Source organism: Equus asinus, chromosome 1, assembly GCF_041296235.1.
Source record: "Equus asinus isolate D_3611 breed Donkey chromosome 1, EquAss-T2T_v2, whole genome shotgun sequence".
Classification (NCBI taxonomy): Eukaryota; Metazoa; Chordata; class Mammalia; order Perissodactyla; family Equidae; genus Equus; species Equus asinus.
Genome location: NC_091790.1, coordinates 28,118,116 through 28,141,306, shown reverse-complemented (window position 1 = coordinate 28,141,306; position 23,191 = coordinate 28,118,116). Strand labels below are relative to the sequence as shown.

General features: G+C 37.0%; 1 protein-coding gene across 15 annotated transcripts in view; it reads right to left on the bottom strand.

Annotated features, from left to right (window-relative positions):
- Positions 1-23,191, bottom strand: part of PRKN (parkin RBR E3 ubiquitin protein ligase) — a 1,201,475-nt gene that overhangs the window by 1,056,850 nt on the left and 121,434 nt on the right. The window contains exon 1 of one of the 15 annotated variants that reach the window (XM_070520651.1): positions 1,113-1,566. The exons of the other annotated variants lie outside the window; for them this stretch is intronic. The gene's annotated coding sequence lies outside the window, so the exon portion shown is untranslated. Of the gene's footprint in view, positions 1-1,112; positions 1,567-23,191 lie in introns of those variants that run through there. 15 annotated transcript variants of the gene reach the window in all.

Here is a 23,191-nt window from a genome sequence, read left to right as displayed (position 1 = left end):
GGCTTTGAATGTCCACATGGGTGGTGCAGAAGGTCAGAACATAACCTAGGCCTTCAGTGTGCCATGCTGAAAAAGTTAAATTTTCCAGAAAAATCCGTATCTTGAATTATTCCTTGCTATGATCTCTTGCATAAAATTAAAGAACTCAGGTTTTATTGGACATGTTTATATACTACTGCAGAATAAACACTTAATACTCACGAAAAAGAATCTATGGCTACAAACATATCCAAGACTTACACAAGAAGATTTGAAACTGAGCTCTGACATTAATTTGCTTTGTGATGCAGCAGGAGCCACTTAACCTCCTCTTACTTCAGTTTTGTCTTCTGTAGAATGAAGATAATGGAGTAGCACAATTGTCAAAGCATCCGAATTAAGGCCCTGAGGGGCCATATGTAGACAGACATCCTTAATTTTGTCACTAGGTAGAGTGACTGAAACATCCTCACGGGGCAAAATATCAGTTTTTATAGTATTGGGGGCACTAATATTCCTTTCAAAGTGTCCTTATTTAACTACAAACGTCCTACCTGAGAAAGAAAAGTGTTATCAATTCTTTTGAAAGAAAAGCATTAAAGGAATCTTACTAGGTCTTTCAGTAAGATGAATCAAGAAATCACGGTTTATGATACTCATTATATAGACATATATTATCCATCCATTTATTTTAAAAATATTTATACAAACCCTACCATATGTCCCAGTGGACATATGTAACTGTGCAACTGACATCACAAAACTGTGTGTGACCCAATAGCTTCCCCTTGCCCTAAGTACTTCTTTGCACTTGTTGTCTGTGTGTCAAAACCCCTTCATTAATAAACCCATGCATATTCAATAAAAAGAAATAGAAATGCTTCATTAAAATCTTACTTGTCAGACATAAGTATTACAGAATATCTAAAAAATTGTCTTTTAATTGCCTACCTTTCTCAAAATCATCTCTATTAATTTTATTTACAAATATTTCTTTCGCCTTCTGGGTGCTTCATTTTCCATCTCTGTAATGTTTCATATATTTAGGCAGATTCCAAAACAGAGTCCTGAGCCGTGGGAATCTGAATCACTCATTCAAATGAGCAATTCTGCAAAATGAAATACAGGCTTACCTTAAAGTTCAGCCTCGACACCATTATTCTTAGTGAACACACCCTTTTTATCCAGGCTCTCCAATGAGGATACTGCTTCTCTCGGTCTAGCAAGGCTGCTTGTGTTTCTCCCCCTAACAATCTCAGGGCCAGGAGCCAACTTGGAGATCTTCCAGACTGTCTGCAGACTTCCAGCATTCCCACGCATATATACTATCTCCTTCCTTGAGGATAGTACCATATTCCAATTCTTCCACCTTTTAAACCTTTTCAGGGTGACAACCCTCCAGCTAGTCCCAGCTGACTCCTACTAAGTCTGTTGTCCTGCTCATTGTCTGTTTACTCTTCTTTATTTCAGTGATTTGAATTAAATGAGTTATACGTGCCCCGGTGGACTAGCGGTTAAGATTTGGCACTCTTACTAAAGCAGCCTGGGCTCCTTTCCCTATTAGGGAACCATATCACTTGTCTGTCAGTTGTCACACTGTGGTGGCTGCGTGTTGCTGCAATGATGAAAATTATGCTGCCAGGATTTCAAATACCAGCAGGGTCACCCATGGTGGACAGGTTTCAGCAGAGCTTCCAGACTAAGACAGACTAGGAAAAAGGACCTGGCCATCCACTTCCAAATAAATTGACCATGAAAACCCTATGAATAGCAGCAGTGTCTGATACAGCACTGGAAGGTGAGAGGATGGTGCAGAAAGACCGTGCAGGGGTTGCTCTGCTGGATACAGGGTTGCTTGGAGTTGGAATCCACTCCACAGCACTAATGACACAACCTGCTTTTAGAACTAATTCAAGTGATACTACTGTTTCTACATTTTAATAGTCATATCTCCTTCTCTATCAATTCCATTCCTATCTGCCCCGACCCGTGTGTGTATGTACACATATATATATAATCTCTATATAATCTGTGCCCTCTAGACCATAATACTCTCCATTCAGCTCCATTCAGTTTTGCATACTGTAGCCACAAAAGATAAATCTTGATTTGTGTCTCTTCCCTTGGGAAAAAACTTTCTTCGTCCCATTGCTTTTCTAATGAGGTTCAACCTCCCTATTAGGTTTATGAGACCATGAATGGCTTGAACCTTACTTCCTCCTTCAGCCTCAGTCCTCAGTCTACATCTTTTGTGCCCTCTGCAGAAACCACATCCTAATTTCCAGTTTCCCCACATACAATGTTCTTTCTCATCTATGCACCTTTGCACATGCAGTCCCCTCTGTTGACTCACTTTTAAAATACAATAGGAAGGCGAGATCATCCCAGATATGCTCAGAGAGTTACACATAATTATTTTTTTTTTTTTTTTTTTTTTTTTTTAAGATTTTATTTTTTCCTTTTTCTCCCCAAAGCCCCCCGGTACATAGTTGTATATTCTTCGTTGTGGGTCCTTCTAGTTGTGGCATGTGGGACGCTGCCTCAGCGTGGTTTGATGAGCAGTGCCATGTCCGCGCCCAGGATTCGAACCAACGAAACACTGGCCGCTTCTTGCAGCGGAGCGCGCGAACTTAACCACTCGGCCACGGGGCCAGCCCCACACATAATTATTAATAAGTCAAATCTGAAATAGCATGCTATCTAGAAACACTGAAAAATAAACAAGAAGATTGGATGTTAGGAAGACAAAATCAACACTGTACTAGGGACGCCACTAATGTGAATAAGAGTCAAGCTACAGACAGAGAAAGAAAATAACCCAATGTTAAACATCCAGATTGAAGGTGGAAACTCACAGACTGTCCTAGATAGTCATTTCTTCTCTTTAAAAAATGACTACTTATTGTAGATTCTGAATAAGAAGAGAACTGAGACAGAGGATTTGACAGCCCATGGGGTATCTTGGTAACAAAAGATTTAACCATCAGTTTGTGGGCTGCTTCTGTCGTCCAAATGCAAGAAAAGCTGCAAAAATAAATGCTTTTCATTTTTAAGCATGACCCTAAAGAAAAAACATAAAGGAAAAAATGATGACAGATTTACTACCCAAATCTTTAAAATTTCAGTATGCCAAAACACACGAATGCAAATGAAAAGATAAATTACCAAGTGGAAAAATAATCATAAGCCAAAGGCAGACAGAGTTGTATCTCTAATCTATAAAAAGCTTTGATAAACTAACATGAAACACAAATAAAACATAAGCAAAGGTATAAACAGATAACTCAAGAAAAATAAAGATGACCAATAATATAGGGGAAAATTCAATTAAATCACACAGAAAAGAATAAGATATCATTTTGGCTTATAAAATTGGCAAAGACTAAAGGAAACTAACATCAGTGTTGATGAGGGTCTGCAAACATAAGCACTCCTGCATACTGCTGGCAGGAACATAAAAACCCATTCAGAAGGCCATTTGGTAATAAATGCATGTCAACGTTTTAAATATGTTCTTTAAACCAGCAATTTAACTCAGACGGATTTATCTGAGGAAATACTAAGACAAATAAATAAAATATTATTTAGCCATTAAGAATAGTAATCCAAAATCCAAATGTTAATTTGTTATAAAGTGAAAAAATGTACAAAATAGTATACAGACATAATATATAAGCCTCTTTTTTGGTAAAAATGTGAATTACAGGGGCCAGCCCCGTGGCCGAGTGGTTAAGTTCATGTGCTCCGCTTCGGTGGCCCAGGGTTTCACCAGTTTGGATTCTGGGCAGGGACACAGAACTGCTCATCAGGCCATGCTTAGGGGGTGTCTCACATGCCACAACTAGAAGGACCCACAACTAAAAGTATGCAACTACGTACTGGGGGGATCTGAGAGGAAAAAGCAGAAAATAAAAAGAAGATTGGCAACAGTTGTTAGCTTAGGTGCCAATCTTAAAAAAAAAGGTCTGATGCCATTAAAAAAATATATGAATTACAAAAAAGGGGTGTGTGTGTGTGTGCACACACGCACGCCCATGCACACACATACACATGCATACCTAAAATGATCTAGACAGTTCTAGAACAAAAGTTTAGTAGCTATCTCTTATATGTGGACATAAATGTGATCTTTATTATCTTTTTTGAATTTTTAAAATTTTTATACATATTTAAACAAAGTATAAATATTTTTTATAATTGGAATAACAACACTGGTTTTAAAATGATGACTTTGTTTTGAGAACAATATATTTATGGTAATTGTATATAGAAAAGAAAGTAATACATCCATGAAAAAGGGAGAGTCAGTTTTAAATTATAAAACCTGATCACATATTCTATTAGTTCATCATTCGGAATATTTTTTCAAATAGTTTCAATATAATAAAGCCTTAAACGTTTTGCTCTAAGTAGTCATGATTTGATTTTTCACACATACTGTATTTTAAGGGCTGTTCATTTGATTGCATTTCGTTCATTTAAACTCATCTCATCAAAACGCAAAATTTTTAAGAGCTATTTTATCTCCAAAAAAACCATTTAAGTCTAATTTATGTCCTATTTTTCTTCGGGAAAAAAACCCCAAATTTTACTAAAAGTAAATGAACATAAGCTCCAGAAGTTCAAGGCTAATACAAAAGTAAGTTAAACACCACAAGACTGAAAACAACCTGGCCTTCGGGTCTTAGTCAAAAAGCTTACCCACACGTGATGTGGCCCTTCAATCAGCACTCTCCAGAGCAACTTGTCCTATTTCTCAGGATCTGACATTCCACGTTGTTCTTCTTTAACATAGCAAATGCATGGTGACCCTTTCCCTAGGAAACAGGTCTCACTCTGCCATAGACCAATGATTGACCTAGGCCCTGACCACAGCTTCATCTTTTCCTGTTTCTCGGTGTCTAGTGCTGGCTACGGTTTCTTCAGGATCCCTTCTTCATGTGGATCTGCTATCTGAACTTCAGCTTTACGATCTCTGTAACAGATTCTGATCTTGCTGGATCCTAACACAGATTGGAGCTCCATACTGAAATGCATTTTACCAACAGACTCCAAACTCATCATTCTCCTAGACTCTCTTCTATTTGAGGAGTGCTTTGCCCTCAAGCTCTCTCCTGTCTTAAATTAGAAACCAAGCCTGTCCTTGTCATTTCCCTCCCTCTCCTTCTCCAATCCTGTGATTTCAATTCCATCAAATCTCTCCCTTAGTTTCAAGACTCTGACACTAAACATGCTAATTCCTTTACCTCAAATATCCTTTGGAATCTTTTGTTTACCACACCTAACAAACATTTAGTTGTCCTTCAAGACCCAATTTAATCATCTCTTCCCTAGTGACTTCTAACCCCTGTAGAGGAATATGTGCTCACTTCCTTCTCTGGGGAAAACCAACACACACACACACACACACACACACACACACATACACACACACACACACACACAGGCTTATATTGTAATTTTTTGTTTACATGTCTTTCTTCCCTACTAGACTCCAAGCTTCTTAAGGGAATGCCAAATCTTACTTGTCTATATATAGTCTCCTACACAGGCAATAGCCCAATTCATATTCTCCATAAGTCTGTTGAATGAATTAAATACGGCCTATCAGGAAACTTATCTTGAATTTTAGACAATTTCCTCGGTATGATACACCTCCTTTTAACATATATTCAGATAGATGTGAAGCAGGCGGAAGGGTCTGGAATTTATAAGATGGTCAGTTGGGAGACCCTGTACTTCCAGAGGCCAGGAACTATCATATGAGACCGTGCTCTGGAAAGATTGGGAATAACATCAAGGAGGGACTGGGAATTGGGAGCAAGTTAGCTGTTATCAAATCCAGCCTGGGGTAACAAAGCCCTATAAGAAGATGGAGACAATGGCAGACAGAGAAGAAAAAGCAAATCTCTAAGGTGCCCCACAATACATACCAGGAACAGGCAAGAAGTTGTTTTATGGACCCCCTGAAAGGTCCATGTCTGAAAAGGTCCATGGCATCATGTTAGGCAATGAATAGAGTGAGGTTATTAGGAGAAGCCTCCTTTCCTACAGGAACTTTTTGGCTGTACTAACTGTTTATATTTGGGTGCATACAAATAGCGAAGAGAAAGGTAAAGTATCTTGGCAAGTGGATAAATATGAGGCTCAGAGTAGTGCCACGTCTGCAGAAGACTCCCAAGGGCTGGCCCATACAGAGCATCTCCTATTTCTTCAGAGTCCTCCCCTCCCCCACTAAACCGGAGACACATATCACCCAGCTGTATGTGCTGAAAACAATGGAATACCAAGCAAACCTACTGAACTGAGAAAACATTAATATTCCATGCTCCCTGGGTGTAATAACGACGAGGTCAATGCCAGAAACGGCCCTTCCTAGAGAGAGCGAAAAGTGCCATACCAGGTTCAATGAAGGTGTCACACTAAGTTAAGATGCTGTCACAAAGGCTAATAAGAAGATTAAATATATTAAAAAGAGGACTGAGAGACTAATATAAATTTGATTTCCTTTCCCCAAAAGAATACCAAGCATCTGAGATAGAAGAGGTTAAGTGAAGGGCAAAGAGGTGGATGGATTCATTTATAAGTGATTTACTTTGGAGGAGAGATTTTGAAAGATTATTTAACTTAGAACGAATAGTAAAATATTCAAGGCAGTTTTATGGTAATTAATGAAAAAGTGGAAATGGATATTAAATTCTTAACTCATTGGTGTCATGGACCAAACAAGAAAAGGAAGCCAATTTTCAATTTCGCTGAGAAACTTCTTTGTAACAATTTGTAGATCTTCATATACAAAGAAAATTATTAAACTTAGATTTTAAGAAGTTTTTCCAACTAACAGAGTTGGGGAAAGTAAAGGACGTGAGTTTAACTGAACTATCTACACATTTTCACCCAATTTCCTTTTGGAATACAGTTATGAAAGGGCTGGCCAAAATTGTGATGCAAGATTGGCCAAAAAAACCCAAAGGGAGGAAAAAATGACCTTACTCACAAAGGGTTGTAAAAGCAAATTTTTAAAACAGACTTAGATAAAAATTTGAATTGTTTATTTCTAAACACAGAGTGCTAACTACAATATTCAAGTCATTTAAATTCCCTGTGGTTAAGTCTCCTATCTGTAAAACATAAATAAACATACACATCTCTTTGATGACATTATTAAGCATTTCACACATTACATATCAATCTGTGAAGAGAGCACTGAAGCACACAACTCCAAGATTACAAATGCAAAACAGGCCTTGTAGGAGGAAGTCTTCTCCTTCTACAAAGTTCTAACTGCTTTACAGATCTTAAAACTTGTAAAAAATTACCCTTAAATATTTTTGAATGGAAAACAAAATACATTGGAATAGAAATGCATGTCTATATGACTTCAAACACATCAAAGCTGAATACATTTTCTGTATCATCTGCTTATTCCAGTTTCAGAAAATAAGAGACCTGAGGATAACATCCTGATTATAGTCCCTGTATTTTTGTTTTCACATGGTTTATCCTGTCATGTAGACAGTCCAAAGGTCCCTGAAAGAAAAGATGACTTATCAACAGAAATCCATTTCCAGGACCAAGTTCAAGTTCAAATTTGCATGACAATGTGCGCAGTGCTTTCTTCCTCTTAAAACCAGTCACAAACTCTTAGACTCAGTTCTCCTTTCATTTTAATAAACAGAGTCCAACCTGATGGTTACATGGTTTGTGTTTATCTTAAGCTTTTAAATCCTACATAAGCCCTTCCACAGTGCTGCGTGCACAGTGGGGCTCCAAAAACATATTGGTTGTCTTTTAAATAGTACCTTATACGTCTCCAAACAATATGAAATTCAGCAGCAAGCACAGGAATCCTTTAAGCTGGTATTTTGCTATACATTTTAGCTATATGCAAAGATAATGTCTATGAAAATGTGACCATTCTATGTGGCAAAAGCTAGACAGAGCCTCAGCGTTTACTTAGCCTCTGAGGGAACCAGCAAGGATGGGTATCATAAAACAAAACTGTAAGAAATCCTCTGTGGATTGTTGCTTTCTTGCTCCTAGAGTACCTCTTTCCCCCACCACACACACAAATTAATAAATAAACAAATAAAACTCCACCTGTGAAAGAATACTGTACTTTCATACCCCGAAGAGCCGACTGGTGGTGGGGGAATAAGTATGCTCCCAAAGGCTTTCCTTAGACGGCATAATCGCTCTTCACTGACAATCCAACAATTATTCCTAAGATTGATGTGTTGATTTAGTAACGCTCTGTCACTCAGAATCTCTGCTTATGCTTTCCCTCTCCCAGGGGGCAGCCATTCTAAAGAGTTATCCCTCCCCACGAGCCACAAGGCCCAGAAACGCTCTGTGAACACAATGAACGCTTTCCACCATTCAAATGGAAAGAGGTGCCAATTAAGCAAGTTTTCCTACAATGCAAAGAAAAAATTAAAAAAAAATAAAAATAAACCTCAGAATAGCCACACCAACATATAACCCACCACCAATATTCTGAAATCTCGAGAAATCTTCACTGATAAGTAGTTGGAGTTTTAATGCAGTTTTGTTGCTGGGACTGACTATAATTCTGTCTGCCTGGACAGAGTACACAGAATACTATATACAAAATATTATCTGATAGACCTTTGAAAACCCTCTGTTAATTAGTGAATAATCAAAGTCAATTGCTGAGGTTATTTCTATGTGTAAAGTTTAAACTTTGTTGTTACTGATAAAAAACAGTACTTGTGAAAGTTTCACCAGCCAAAAATATTTAAAATACTACCACTTGCTTCTGGATGCAGGAGTCAGAAAGTGAAATACAAATAAAAAATGCAATTGATTTACATTTGAATATCATTATATTCAGCTTCACTAAATGATTAAGGAAAAGAAAGCCAGCCATATTACAAATTTTGGACTTTTGCTATAAAAGTATTGCCAGAATATTGTCTAAGCTGTTTAACTTTTCAAGACCCACTACATAAATACCTTTCTTAATCCGTACTACAGACTGTGTTTGATTTTTATCATATAATAATTATAAAACCACTTTTAGTCCAGCGGATACTCTGAACTAAAATCAGTATTCAATCACAATAAATATGTTAGCATATGTAAAACTGCTGTGATTATCTGACCTAGATTATCCACCAAACAAATTCATTTCCCTTATGCATCAAATTTCTCCCATCACCAGGTGACTGCATTTAATTCTTCTGTGCTCTTCACAGCAATTCCACCTCCCTGAAAATTCTCTGGCTCCATTCATTTATTCTATCGATATTTACCCAAAATCTCCCATGAGTCATGAAGACTGCTGGTCACTGGTGTTCACAAAATTATTTTTTCAAACTTGTCAGAATTCCATTCTTCTCTTATTTTCTATTAGCAATTCTTTAAGTGTGCAAATATGAATAATAAGAAGATATAGCAACAAATGCTCAGTAAATGTTGGCAATTATTTTTTGTAGTCTCATTCCAGGGGAAATACACTGAGCATTTCATAAGCTTTGTTATTTAATTATCACATCACCCTTATAATCTCAGTCTTAATATCCTCTCTAAGAGATCTTACAGAAGCAGAAGCTGGGTTTGAAGAGGTTAAGTAACTAACCCAATGCCACACAGGTACCAAATGGAGGAGCCAAGAATCATACCCAGTTAGCCTGACTATCCACTTGGTGATAAGGGGAAAGTTATATATAAGTTTAGTAGACAAAATAAAAAAGATGTAAACTTTTGAGGATGTTATAAAAATGCAAAATATCACTTTGGTGATAAAGCATTATAACAAACTCAGATTTGATAATATCCTGATATCAGTATCTCAGAAGTTATTGCTTTTCAATAGCTAGCATGTTAAAAGAAGATGCTTCTCTTTCAAAAATAAATTTAAATATGCTTACTAATGCAATCTGCGAGAAACCACTGTAATATTCTGTTACAATTGTAATAAACCTGTTTTCAGATGTTCGTGGAGGGGGCAAAGGTATATATGCTAGAGGATACTGGTCTTTTAAAATGTTAAATCTATGAACACTACTGGCTGCGTAACATAATCACCCCATTACCATATTCTGGTTGGTAAGTGAGTGTCCTGGGAGTCTCAGAAGAGAAAGACGCACTGTGTCATCCTTTCTGAGATGATTATGAGTGAAAGCAGAGGAAAAGTCACAGCTGTGGGGACTGGAAGTCACCATGAGGGGCTATAAGCTGAGCTCTAATCTTACAGCTTCTGCATATTAAATCTAATATCAAGAGGCACACAGGGTTTCTAATCAAGTAAATGGATGACCTTTTTTCCTGAAACAGAAAGAGAAGCTCTGTAAAAGTACAATGTGTTTGAAGGAGACAGAGAGAGAGAGGGAGTAGGCCGAAAGATACATGAAATGTTAAAGCTTACAATGAAAAGAGCTGTTCTTGCTTATTTAGAGAATTCAGTTCAGTTCAATAAGTATTTGCTGAGTGTCTTATATACACAGGATACGCACCGTGGGAGGCCCTAGCGATGCAGACCCCATCCTGACATAACTTGTGCCATATGATACAGGCACTAAAGTCACCAGATCCAAGTGGAGGAAGGATGGGATGTACTCATTTTTGCTATTTTAGGAAAGAGGTATATTTTAATAGAAACACAAAATAAGTATACAGTGGCATCCATTACACCCTGAGGTTATAATTGTCACTGGCATAAAGACCAGTACTACTTCTTGATCTGCTGGGAACTATCAAAAATAGAAGGGCAGAGTCTCGACAGAATAATGGCAATATACTAATGATAATCAGAGTGAAAATTACCTTATATTATCATCATGCAAAGAATAGATTTGATAATTATTACATATCTATAATACATATTTAAATATAGACATAATGGATTATCAACCAGGTTATGTGGATTTATCTTGAATAATTTCAAAATAATAAGAATGCCCTTGACAATTACAAAACAACTTACCTCATAGAGAAGCACCAAAGACAGCAATCTTAATGAGCAAAATGAAACCATTCCTCACTCGAATTATCATACAGAAAAAAAGGGAGGGAAATTGTAATTATCTATGCTGAAAGGAGATTAAACATCTCTCTCAAAAGTTGGGCTCTCAATACCACAAATAAATGGAAACTTTTCATATTTCCTCTGGAAAAAATTACGTAGCAAGATGAATTTACTTGAGCTAAATGAGTTTCACTGAGAGAAAAGCCAAGTAATATTCTCGACTTGGAAAGTGAATAAGACAATAATAACCTAAGGTGAAGGGATGGAAATTTCCTTGCTAAGGATGAGGATGATTGGTAGGTAATATTCCTCACATTAACAACAACAAAAAAAATAGGAAGCAATATCAAACTAGGGTTTTTAAAAACCACTAAGTTTGCCAGGAAAATGGGAATTTCATGACATTCTCCAGGCAGGTGCGCCCTGGACCCAGGAGTATGTTGTGCTCAATCCCCTTCGCTTCCTTAGAGCAGAGTTCAGTCGTCATTCACACTGATACCTGGTACCATAAACAAAGCACTGGAGCAGCCCTTGGCATGTGGTGTGTGCTCAGTCAGTTGTAGCTGTCATTATTACTCTGAGTGCGGACAGGATGAAGACTGTTGTCACCATCCTCTCCCTGTCCTCCCCTGTGTTGTCTCTTCTTCCCTACACACACTCACCCTTCATTGCTCTGGCTCATCATTCTGATCCTGCTATGCCCCAGCTGGATTCTGTCAAACTGTATGACTGGGAAAGCACGTAGTATTACAAAGGTTAGTGTTCTCTATCTTGTCTCTTAAGACTTAGGGCAGCACCAACAGTTCACCCTTATTGCCCTTCTCTTTATGGAGATACTTCTGTAGGGTCATAATTATGCAGATTTAAAAAATACCACACCTATACTTTTTTGCCTTCTCCGTTCTTTCATTGTAAATATCTTATATCTTGGCAGTGTTTGTTCTCTCTGATTAGATTTCGGGTTTCTGATGAGAGCGAAAACTGTCTGAAGACACGCCCTGCATCTCCACTCGGTGCTGGTCCACAGCCCAGAAGGCGGGCTTTTTACCCACTGCTCTGCCAGGGGGGACCAGCCGACTTCTCTGGGCCCTTCTCCCAATCTCAGCTGGGTTCATTTTAGAGCCACTATCTTTGTCTGCTGCTTCTCCAAAAAGAAAAGTTTGTCTGTACTTTACCCTTTAGTAAAGTAATAAATGCCCACTAAGACTAATTTGAAAATACAAAAAAAGTGAGAAAAATTTAAAAAAAAATCTATAGCCTCTACTATCCAAAAACAAAGACTTGCCAACACTTTGTTTTCTTTCTTCCCAGTCTTTTTCTTCCTGATTCATGCTTCCAGGGGAAGCAAGCATAGTAATTGTGTGCTTAAACAGCTGTACTAATAAGGTAAGTATGTGTCTTTTTGTCTTGCCTTTCAAAATTTAACATTATAAGTATTTTTTTCTGTGTTTGAAATTATTTGCAATATGCATTCAAAGCAGCTACTTTTATGGTGTAACTGAATAACAATGATTGCAGCTTTCAGTTTGCCCAGATCCCCATAACAGCAAAATTTATTAAAAGTAAACATAAACTTGAGCTCATATTGATATTTGCATTTAATACTTTCAGTCATTACTAGAAATCTGCTCTTGTCACTCTTTCCATTTTCTTCCATTAAAGGTGCCTTGTTGTTATGAACACATATTAACACGTTGGTTATTTTACTGTGCTGTGTTTTTGTTTTTGTCACAGTCATAGTGTAATTTATCTTCACATTTCCAAGAGCATCTAGCATACTATTTTGCACACAGTAGGCATTAAGTAAACACTTTTTAAATCGGACCCACTCAGGGAGATTTCAATTACAAGGGAACAACTCATTAGGCATTAAAGAATTTGTGAATGAAATACCAAGTATATGTATTAGTATCTGCACTGATAAAGTTTTCACATAACAGAGTGTGTGTGTATGTGTGTGAACTGTATGTGAGGCCATCTTCAAAAGTTCCAGAAGCCTTTATTTTAATGTAATTATCTTCTTCTCTTTTCCTTTAAAGTAAAATTTATACATTTTTTCATTAGCAAAGTAATAAATGCTCTTTATGGAAATTTGCCTACATATAGAGAAAAAAAGACCTCTTCATTGCTCAGGTCTAATAGTAATATATTTTAGGAATAATATTAACCTTCTGAAACCACAACATTGCCATTCGGATTATTTTTCCAAAAAAAAAGAGAGTATCTGGTATAAAATTTTAAAATACCTGCTGATCAATCCACTAAATGAAAAGCGAAAGTAATGATCTTAATTCCAAATTTACATCAACTTTAATCCATCTGTAAAGCTTTCTACCTTTCTTTTTTTATTAAGAAAGTGAACCAATAAGGTAGAAAATGAGTGGCTAGTACAACACATTTCAAAGCCTCCACTGCTCTTTCGGGCGTTCTTGCCACTTTCCATCTGAATCTTCTGTCCACCCGACTTGAATGCAATTACAACCTAAATCATTTTCACTGAAGCGCACATTGCAAACAGATCCCTGGCCCCAGTCTTAACAAAGACTAATGAAAACAATGGAAGCCACAATGAAACCTATAAGAAACAATGACATAACCTACAGACTGAGCAAGCTTTCATCAGTGCTCTTGAGAACTTTTTTATTATGAGTGAATCAGTGAACAAAACAACACCGTGATCCATGGGCACAAGACAGACACAACGTGCCACTTGGGAGCACATCTTTGGGGCACGCCCTGGCCTTATAACGATCATTCCGGCCATGGGGGGTAATGGCTGGCCCTTTGTATTACTTACCCCATGTCTCACATAAACTAGCCTCTCAGCTTAGGAGAGAGTTGCAAGTCACTGGGTTTGATGCTATCTTAGACACAGTAATTCAGAGGGCACTTCTCTGAATGGAGCACAGGCCAGATTCTCAATGATGCGGCCCTTACACCAGGCTCCGCTAAAGGCTATCAGCCTGAGATGAGGCTTCCAGCTCCAAATGGATGTTAGGAAATCATTACAAATGGAAAGGCACGCAGAGAGTTAAACATGGCTGGAAATACACATGAAGAGTGATGCAATTTTAACAGGATTACCATAAGGACACAAATGAACGAAAGGAATATTTTATTGGGTTCATGTTTACCTCTTTTATGTACCCTAAAATCTTAATACCAAATATCACCTAAAATATAAGCCGTTTTTTCACAATTAGTAAGATGGAAGTGAGAGGTTTACCTTGAGATACTTAATACATTAAGGATTTAAGTTAAAATTTAGTTAATTTACTAGCAACTTGAAATATTTCTGCAATGAAGAATAAAAATTTTGACAATATATAGCAAGTTTGAAATGAAGAATTACTCAAATCCCTTTGTAGTAATAATCAAAATTAGTAGTTTTTTGACCCACATTCTAATTCAGATCTACTGAACTGCCAAAAAGAAACTGTTTTAGTGATATTAAAAAAAAAAAATCACATGATAGGAGAAAGATGAAGTTCCAATAATAGCAAATATTTGCATAAAAGGTTCACAGTTTACAAAGAGTTTTCACAACTAGGATCTCGCTTAATTCTCATAATAGCTCTGTAGAATAGGTAAGCTACTATTATTCTCATTGGAGATATTTATCCACGTATTCACGAAACACATTTCATGAATAGTTGTTTCAGGAATACATCTTCTGGCAACTACTTGAGATTCTGCTCTGCAATGAATATTTGGTTCATTGTTCATGTTTCCATTCCTTTGGGGTTTTAATAGTTGAATAATAAGCTGAGTTACAGTGGGATCCACCCATAATCATTTTGGCCCAATAGAGACACCCTTTTAAAATTAGAAGGACTGATCATCATCTGCCTTTTGACTCATCATCTGCCTGTTTCCAAATACCACAGCTTCAGCATCTACATGGAACAAAAGAGACATCACCAGGGGCTGGTGCGGTGGTGTAGAGGTTGGGTACCCATGCTCTGCCTCAGTGGCCCAGGGTTTGCAGGTTTGGATCCTGGATGCGGACCTACACACCGCTCATCAAACCACGCTGTGACAGCGTCCCATGTACAAAATAGAGGAAGACTGGCACGGATGTTAGCTCAGGGTCAATCTTCCTCACACACACACACACACAAAACAACAGAGAGAGAGAGAGACCACCAAAAAGAAGTGTGATTTACTTTCTGTCCTGGAGATCAGATAACCACGAACCGGATATATGGTTAATGATAGGGAAACAAAACCAAGCAACTATCTTGGGGCTCTCCAACCATAACTCACAGGTTTATGTAAACCAGAACAAGAATTTTAAAAATATACATTTAGAAGGATTAAAACAGTGGGACATGAAAAGAGAAAACCTCAACATCATAAAAAAATTACTTTACATTTGATTATTATAAGAAGAAAATTAATGTATGGACTGTAAGAGCTCTAAGAGGATGAAATACAACGCAATCTCAGAATATATGTAAACAAACTTCAAAAGTCAGCCTTCATATCACCATTGCAAAATCCACAGGACATCACCTTTAAACCCTCATGTACAATCAGAGACGTGCAATGCAGGGCCACTTACAGGAAAACACTTAAATATGACATCCAGCCCAAGTAGGGAAAAGTGCTGCTGGATGCCACCTCGGCTAAAGATGAATTCTGCCAATATCTGAAGGTGAAAAGCAAGTCTATACAGAACAGAAATAAGGGTTAATTATGACATACAAGAGAACAGTGCAGGAACCAGAGGTAAGGTCAGCAAAGACTATCATGGGCCAATGCAAGTCTTTTAGAACCACTTGTTGCATATGTACAAGACAAAAAGAAATTCTAAATTCACTAGTCCGTGGCAAGGTGAAATCAATAGGAGATCACACATAATTGGATGGCATGTCTATTCTATGTTTTCAAAAAAAGGCTAAGCAGCACTTGGTGGAATGTTGCATATCTGGGAAACAATCTAGCAATAATGAAAACTATCCCACCAACTTTATTTATAGATTCCACATGTGAAACAATGGTGCCATCTTTGGACCTCCCATAGCCAGTAAGTTTATGATGAAACTTCACAATACAGTTTCGTTGAGGTCAGCAAACATTTGCAGAGGGACTATTTGTTTATGAAGTAGATCTTTGCCTTCAAGTAGCTTCCTTGGGACCAGACACATGAATAGATAATGAGGCTTAAAGGGTGCACAGTGGGGCCTGGGAGTGAAGGAGAAGGGCAACTGGTTCAAGGTCAAGGGCGGTCACAGCCACCTGGGAGTCCACAGTCACAGCTGGGGCAGATCTATGGGCAGCAGTTTTCAGGACAGAAATGGATGTTTTGGTAAATAATCAAAAGGTCTGATGTTCATTTTGTTTCTAGATCATTTATTCTAGAACAATCAAGTAATTAAAGCATCCGTTTGGAGGAATAGTCTTCAAACTTTTTGCCCAAATACTTCCTAAAAGAATTCTGAGAAAATTGTGTGACTGTTGCATATTTTGAATAGATATCTACAATTTTTTTATCTTACATGTAAATAATTACAAAAAATGTAGTTTTGAGGTACTGTAAAGACTGAAAACTCTAAATAAATTTCTTGCAATCTTTTAAATAGATGAAATGGGATCTCAATACCACTGTGATATGATATCCACTATTATTCATTTTAAAAATACATAAACAAGTTCCTTTTTAACAGTCAGAAATTTTATATCCTTCCTCTTTTTCTTTGAAGTATACTTTTACTGATTTTCATTCTAATGGAATATATTTTTATGCTTCAAAGACTTATTGAGCACTCTGTATAGTCTTTATAATGAAAAGTATGTATAATTTTTATGGTAATGAAATTACACAGACTAGTCCATTAACTGGGCCACTTAGAGAGATTCACTAAGTATAAAATGAACACATCATCCAAGTTCATTTAGTTAAAAAATGCCCACATCTCAAATTCTTACTACAAAATTAATTTTAAAACATACGGTGGCCCAAGTCTGAAATTCTTCCTGATGTTACTGAATGTGACATATGTGGGAACACTTCCCTCTGCTTATCTTGTCATCTGGTTGAAAACTTCTTGTCCTAGAAACTGTTTTTGCTTTCTGAGGACCTTTTCAGAGAAGTGCATGAAACATAACTGCAATATACCCCATAATAATAACAAAAAATTGTTCATAATTAACTTATCCTAAAAAGCTGGTAACTTTTTCAAAAATTTAAAACATGATAAAAATTTGATTTCTACTTAGGGTTTAACTCTAATAATTGTGGAATTATGTTGTTTTCTATCTTTGGTGCTGCTCTATTTGAATAATTTCAAAGTCTCATTTTAGAAATGTAAAGAATATTTTCAATGCTAACCCAAAAGTAAATAAAAATCATTTTTAAAAAGATCAAAAAGGGGCCAGCCCCATGGCAGAGTGCTTAAGTTCATGTGCTCTGCTTCGGCAGCCCAAGGTTTTGTACGTTAGGATCCTGGGTGCAGACCTGGCACTGTACATCAGGCCATGCTGAGGCGGTGCCCCACACAGCACAACCAGAAGGACCTACAACTAGAATATACAACTATGTACTGGGGGGCTTTGGGGAGAAGAAGAAGAAGGAAAAAGAAAAATTGGCAACAGATGTTAGCTCAGGTGCCAATCTTACGGGAAAAAAAAAGATCAAAAAGGAGGAAGTTAACATTGGACATTTGTTCATACCCACAGTAGAGTTCTAATAACACTTATATTAATTTCTTCTCACTTTTAAGGAAGAAGTTCCCTTTGAATTACAGATGTTAGTGTTAACGAACAGATAAGAAGTTTGCAAACAGATTTATATTTCACAGTAAAGAAGATAAGCTCATTCATCAATGCTTATTTAGTAATGCCATAATCAAGTCCTAAATGTCTAACTTTTAACGTAATCCAAAATATCTTCATTATTTCTGAGAGATTTATTATAGAAACTCAGATATATTTGAGGAAAAAGAATTCTTAAATGAATTGCCGAGGGCTGCTCGAAACATGAAACTATATCAAGACAAAAATATCAAGAAGTCAAGACTGTAGACATTTCAGCAAAAAGTAAAATAACAACATATTAAAACATTTTTCAACAATTTGTAAAATTCTAAATGCCCTAACTTCTTGTTACAAAAACCACTCATATCCACTCCCTCCCTATGAAATAGTCAAAACCATAGGAAAATAACTGGATTATCAATTTTTTGTTTTATTGCTTGTATTTTCCACAAGTCACTCAGTGATGCATAAATGTTTCAAAATTATGCTTCAATATTTCAAAGGCAGACTGCAAATATAAAATATTTCATTGTTATTTTTTCTACTAATCACTTCTACTGAGTGAAAGGTAATGGTCATTAAAATACAGTATTTCATACTTTATATTTACCATAATTTGGTAACAAGTAGATCAACATCATATTTCAAATATTTTCATAAAGTGTGCAACACAGATGCTCAGGAAGGAAAAAAAAGCAATAACTTCCTAGACGTTAAAGTAAAGCAATTAAGTAACTTCTCAGGCATACCTCATTTTTTATAGAAACTAAAGCAGAAAACTGTATGATCAATGTTAATGTTGATGTCTTATGAATTTTCTACCATAAAAGAGAATCTATACCCTTTAAATTATATTAATAGTTGGAACCAGGTATCTGAGTGTACTGGAATGGCGACATAAATCTACCCTTTGGATAGAATCCTACAAACATAAAGTCTTAACTATAGTCACATTGTGAGGCACGGTTTTAAAATGGGGACACAGAGAAAGTTTAGGTTCGCTGGGGGCTAAGAGGGGACTGACCCCTACCAGGGACCCAGCTAAGGGCCTGACTTCCTACGAAAAGGAAGGTGCATGCAGAGGGAATCCCCTTCTTGCCACCACACAGACAAGAGAGTCAGAGGATGTTAGCACAGAAAGACTATTAATTCCAGGCACCAGACACATGTGGCCTTCAAGAAATGCGGTGTTCTTTCTTTTCTAAACAGTTTTCTAAAATCTAAAATTAGGAAATGTTAGTGAGCTGGTTCCAACAACTAAAATAAATTAACTGCTAAGGTATATATACTTCCTTTTACACAACTATATTACTTGTGTTAGTTTCAGCCTTCTTTTCTCTCTCAACCTATGCAAATGGACAAAAGATAGAATATTTCCTCATATTTCATTAAAATAAAAAAAATGGAAAAGAGCCAGACAATGTTTCCTTGTATTTTTGAGAATATAGGAAAACAATTAAAATGGCTACGAAGCATTCTCTCCTAGACCAAACCTGGCAAGGATCCTATTTTCCTGTTCTCCAGGATCACTTAATAGACTTTGAAACTTTTCCATTAATTTCACATGCAGTTGGTATTGTGGAATTGAAACAACATTGAAAATAGCGTATTTGCTTCATATTCTTGCCTATTTTTGCCAACTCTTCTGTGAAATGTTTATGCACACAATGATGTTTTTGATTGACAGGGTTGATTCTCCTGTGATTATCCCTCTGTGAGCCCTTCTTATTCCGCGTCAGTGTAATATGAGTTTTGCCTAAGTACACTAGCATCTACTTGTTCTATGGCTTAAATTCCTGGTATACTGTTCACCCGCTTTGAAATGCATGCTCCAAATTTGATTCCTACTCCCAAAGCAGCTCGAATGAACTTGTGTCATCTACCATTTTAGTGTGCACAATCTTGATGACTACTCAGTAATCCATGGCAATGCTACACTCCATAGGATCACACCAGGGGCTAGCCCCACAGTATGCCTATACTAAGTTCTTTCAGGTCAAAAGAGGACCTGTCAACACTCCATGATGATAGGTCAAAATAATCTGCAATAGAATAACCCACTCATAGTTGACTACTAGTGTATTTTACAACCAGCCTCTTTCATCTTTATATAATAGTAATCTATAATTATTATATTTAATATTTCCATGGTATTTTACACAAGGTAGGTTTTTATTGAATTAAAATAGAATCAAAATGGAAACTAATTTATTTCATTGTGAATTAGCCAATATCACACAATAGTGATCAAATTACTATTTGCATTGCACAAAAAAAGAGTAATTGTGCATCACCCTTTTAATTTTTATTCATTTATTATTTATTTATTTATTTATTGGTGAGGAAGACCATCCCTGAGCTAACATCTGTGCCAGTCTTCTTCCCCTATTTTGTATGTGGGACACTGACACAGCATTGCTTGATGAGTGCTGTACAGGTCCGTGCCCAGGATCCAAACCTGTGAACCCTGGGCCGCTTAAGCTGAGTGTGCGAACTTAACCAGTACACCACCAGGCCAGTCCCTCACCCTTTTTATTTTTAATTTCAACTTTTCTCTCAGTTTGTCAAAAATTATTATTATAAAATGGAAACCTATTTAAAATACTAAATGCATGAGACTGTTCAGAAAACAGGTTAACATGCAATCCTTTTTAGTTTTTAATCTACTGACAGAAAAAATCTTGAGTTCCTAGAATTTTATCCTTTTTTAAATAATATTAACTGATCATTCAACAATATTTAATAGGCGTCTACTATGTGCCGGGTACTCAGCACTGTGGATACACTGATAAGTCTTTTCTTCATGGAGCTGACATTCTACAGGGGCTTTGGAAGATGGTAACAACAACAGTAACAATAACAAGTAAGCAAGTAAACAATAAGTAATAACAAATTCTATAGGTAACACAAAATATGAAACCCAAAACTAAGAAGAGATTCATGAAATTGCAAGGAGAAGCAGTTCCAAAGAGATTCAATGCAGGCCGATAGACAAATCACACACCCTGTCTTTAAGACAAATTATAAGTGTGTTCAAGAATGAAGATGTGACTTGTTCCCTTTCTACTTCTGCACTGAAACAGCTTAGCAAATTTGACATACAGTATTTTTATATGGTGCCAGTACACTTCCTAAAAAATGTAAAATGTTTTTCCAGTTTCCATGTCTAGACATATGATGGATTAAATAAACTGTGTCCGTCCTGCTAGCAGACATCAGAAATGCTGGCTCAAAAATAATAAGCATCTTTTCAAATGTTGAAGTCACTTAGAAAGGGAAATCCAAGGGGAGAATAGAAAAGGAGAGCTAACTCAGCAAGTCATGACACTGCCACGAGGCTGCCAGCCCTGGTAACCAAAGTCCTGGAAGGCTGTGCCCTCAAAGGCTGTGCCCTTGACGTGGACTAGGAAGGTCCAACCAGGAGCATGAGAGGCACGTCGAAATTTGTGTCTTTTTTCTTTTTTTTTTTTTTCTTTTTTTGAGGAAGACTAGCCCTGAGCTAACATCTGCCAATCCTTCTCTTTTTGCTGAGGAAGACTGGCCCTGAACTAACATCCATGCCCATCTTCCTCTATTTTATACATGGGACGCCTACCACAGCATGGCTTGCCAAGCGGTGCTATGTCCCCACCCGGGATTCGAACCGGCAAACCCCGGGCCGCCAAAGCGGGAACGTGTGCGCCACCGGGCCGGCCCTGAAGTTTGTGTGTCTTTGCCTGGAATCTGGGTGAGGAAAACATCTCTCCAAAGAATAGGGGGGGTTCGAAATTTACACAGTTTCACATCTAAGTATCCTCAAATAGAGATAATCACATTAAAAAAAAAGTAGTCTCAATCAGGTAATACGCCCAGCAGAAGCAAACTCAAAACCATTCTGGAGAGAGATCCTGACAAGGAAGGCTTTCCAACGACAAAATCCAAATGAAGATGAGCTCACAGGCTAAAACGTCAGCCTACACGGTAGCACATGGCATCATTCTCACCAAAGATGTGAGTTATGATATGAGCAGAACTCTGTGTCAATACAAAGAATAATTCAGGTCGATTGTTTTATGCTTAATTTCAACCATTATTAACAACAACAACAAAACAGAAATAGTGAGAAGTCTCCCAGAATGTCAACAAAATATATGCTTTACTAGGTCCTAGAGTTGGAAATCCCAAGGGCCCTAACAGTAGCATTCAGTTAGTGAACTAATCCTTGAAAAATCAAATAAAACAATAGCAGGCCAGATAATAATAACTATTTTTTAAACCTATCTTTAATTGAAGTATCATTTATATACAGTCAAATGTACAAATCCCAAGTACGCAGATTAATGATCTTTTACATGTGTACCCGCCCATGTTACTTCAGCCTGGATCAAGACAAAGAATGCTTCGCCACCCCAGAAAGCATCCTCGTGCCATCTCCCAGTTAGGTCTTCCCCAGCTCTCAGCACTAACCACTTTCCTCACTTCTATCACCATAAACCAGTTCTGCCTCTCCTTCGACTTCACAGAAATGGAATCACACGGTATATACTCTTCTTTTACCCAACATGATTTTCTTGAAATTCAACCATATTACTCTATATATCAGTAGTTTCTTTTATTTTTTAATTAAAGAATATTTGTCCATTATATGATTAAGCCATAAAATTTTTATTCCTTCTTCTGTTGATGGGCAGATGGCATGTTTCCAGTTTGGGATTATCACCAATGAGGCCACTATGCACACTCTTATGTAATTCTTTTTGTGGCATATGCACTCGTTTTGCTTAGGTATAAACCTAAGAGCACCCAGTCAGTTTCCTTATCCCAAGGCGCTTTTCTGATTTTTTTTTTTTAACCATAGACAAATTTCCCTTAGTCTAGAAATTCACATATAGGGAATTATAAAGTACGTAATCTCTGTGCAAGGTTTCTTTCCCTGGGCATAATGATTTCTGAGATTTGTGCGTTCTTGCATCATTCCTTCCTTCCTTTCTATGGCTGTGGATGGTTGCTCTTATACAAGCACTTGTGTGGACAAATGCTTTTACCTCCCTGGGTTGCACAGAGGAGTAATGTTCCCCTTCCTCTCACTTCCTTTCCAACTTTCTCTCATAAAATATAGACATTATTTTAAAAATGTTTTCTGAAGTGTAGCCAGGACCTTATTTAAAACTATTATACTTCTCTTTGTATATTTGAGGAGTGCATGAAAAGGATGACTACTCAGAAAACATTAACAAGAGACCCTTCCACTTTATTATATATATTTCAAGTTTACCAGACTTTTAGGGAAGAATTGTGATTCCACCTATGTGATTTATAAATTTATCATCTCTTTAATAAACTGCAAAGTACATTAGGTTCAACAAAGCAAAGCTCTAATCTATCACACGGATTCTCACCTGGAGATTAATTTACTCAACAAATATTTATTGAACATCTATTTTGTGCCAAGCACTGGGAGCACATGAAGCAGAGCACCTACAC